Here is a 2,743-nt window from a genome sequence, read left to right on the forward strand (position 1 = left end):
CACCTACCAAGGCAAGCTCTGCAAGAGACACGTCAACTGGCGAACAAATGAACTTGTCTGGCAGATCGTGGTTCCGCAGAGGGATGCTCCAATGGTCCTAGCAGCTTATCATGATAACGCAGGCCACTTTGGGTGGAAGAAGTTGGAGGCCCTACTCCGTGATCGGTTCTATTGGGTGCACATGAGAAAGGTGATCGAGAAGTGGTGCCGAGACTGTGGCCCGTGTAACCTGAGGCGGAAGGATGATGCCAGCCAAAGGTCTCCCCTACAGCCAATTGTTACGAAGCAGCCCCTGGAGTTGGTGGCCCTGGACCACGTGAAGTTAACACCAAGCCGGTCAGGCTATGTGTACGCCCTCACAATTGTGGACCATTACTCTCGTTTCCTGGTAGTAGTGCCTGTGAAGGACCAGACAGCCAGAACAGCAGCTAAAGCGTTCCAGGCATCCTTTTGCCGGCCTCACGGTTATCCGGAAAGGGTACTGACCGATCAAGGCCCTGCGTTCGAGGCGGAGGTGTTCCAAGAGTTTTGTAACATGTACGGTTGTAAGAAAATCAGAACAACACCGTACCACCCCCAAACCAATGGACTGTGCGAGAAAATGAACCATGTGGTTATTGATATGCTGAAGACTCTACCTCTGGAAGAAAGGAACCAATGGCCAGAGAAGCTGCCAGATCTGGTCGACCTGTACAACCATATCCCAGTAAATTCGACCAACTGCAGCCCCGCTTACCTGATGCGAGCCAGACCTGGCAGGTTGCCTGTAGACTTTGAGATGGGGACTGTGTCGCCTGAGGCGGTTCAAGAAATAGAGGATTGGGATACAGAACGGCAGCAGTAGTACCGTAAGGTCCAGGAATGCGTAGAGAGGAGCCTGTCTCAAGCCAGAACAAGACAAGAGCAGCAGTACAATCAAACGGCCCCAGCAACTCCCTTAGCACCTGGAGAACAAGTCCTCAAGAAGAAGCGGAGGACGCATAAATTGGATGATCAGTGGGAGAACGAGCCCTACACCATTATCCCCTCCAACTTTGACAACAGTAAGGTGTGCCTCATAAGCAAGGACGAAGGCAAGACTTGTCAAGCAATATCCAGAGACCGCCTGAAGACGTGCCCTGAGCGGTGCAAAGTTCAAAGGGAAGTGGAGGAAGTTCGAGTAGAAGGGGAAGAGATGATACAAACGATCCTCGGCAAATTCCCCAAGACTTGGACCCGCATAAATGGTGCCGTAGTGGTACCGGTCCTGACGTTCCCACAGTTGGTCGAGCCAGAAACAGAACAGGTTCCGGATCCACCCAAAGAACCGTCCGCCCCGACACGCGGTGACACGCCAGCAGTGGAACAGGAGGATCAACCCCCTGTCAGTGGTGAACCTGTCATACCCTTGGCGACTCCTAGACCACATAGGCAATCATCATGCATACCTATTGGGGTTAGGCCTACCGGTAGTGCTGAGATAGGAGACACACTAAGTAGTCAGGGACAAACACCAGAGCTACGCAGGTCTCAACGCAGCACTCGGGGACAACCCCCTCTAAGGTATAGGGAATCAACTATATAAAGAAAGAGTATTTATTAGAATGTAAATAGTTATGTGAAAAGTCTGTAATGTCGTGTACAAAATGTTTTTTTTTTGTGATTGCGAAAATGGACAATTGGGCCACTGGACTATGGGTGGCCAACACCTAAATTGTTTATAGTTAGCACCAGTGTGCTCAACACCCCTGAAGAAAAACCCGTCCGGCGTGCATAGAGTGGGGTCATCAATGCTCTGACGCACGCCCAGAGCCTACGTTGGGGGTTTGATCGCGGCGGGTCCCCCATGGAGCAGTGTAATGGACACCCGGCAGGGAGCCACACTGGACTCTTATAGTACTGTCTGAAGTTGTAACGTTAAAAATAATGTGCCTCCCATATTGGGATGAAATGTATGACATGTTATGTTTTGTTTCCACAGTCCGGGAGTACTGAATTTAACTAAGGGGGAGTGTGGCGCCCTAGGACCTGGTCGCCACAGCAGCATTGCCCTCCCAAAGGGTTAATGCTGAGCCTGGAGGTAATTGGGAGATCCATTGGCCAGCAGGTTTAACACCCAACACAGTTCTCCCTCCGGCCAGCAGGGGGAGCTCTGAACCTGGAATTCCAGGGAGCCTTCCTCTACCTGACCAGAGGGAGGAAGTGGAGCCAGTCTGTAGGGAGTAGTGGAAGTGAACAGACGCAGAGTGAGCTGTCCTGTGAATCTGGGGCCTAGAGCTGGAGCAGCTTGGCCCAGAGAAGCAGGAATAGCTGAGAGGCAGCAGAGAGAGACTCAGACATCGGAGTCTGTGGTTGCCAGGGTATAAAATCCGCCCCTGGTAGCCGAGTCCGAAGGGCAGGAGAGCTGCAAGCCCCTGGCCCAGAAACATCCAAGGTACAGCTGCAGCATCAGGGCCCGGTGTGGACTCCAGCGGAGAAGCACCAGAGAGAGGGTCTGCGCAGCCACCTACAGAAAGAAGGGACGTGCCATCGGTCCCAGCAGCAAAGAGGGCCATTGCTGGATTCAGAGAAGCAGGGTCCTATCATCACAAAGCAAAGTACAGGAGTAGGCCTCATACTCAGCTGGCCAGAAAGATCATCCCAAGTACTTCCAGGCCGACCGGATCCCCATCACCACCTGTAACGGTCTCCCAGGACTGGACTGTTCCCAGAGTAAAAGAGGAGAAGGTAAAGAGACTGTTGTTTGTGCCTGGTTCTTTCCTCG

This window comes from Anomaloglossus baeobatrachus, unplaced genomic scaffold (genome assembly GCF_048569485.1).
Source record: "Anomaloglossus baeobatrachus isolate aAnoBae1 unplaced genomic scaffold, aAnoBae1.hap1 Scaffold_109, whole genome shotgun sequence".
NCBI lineage: Eukaryota > Metazoa > Chordata > Amphibia > Anura > Aromobatidae > Anomaloglossus > Anomaloglossus baeobatrachus.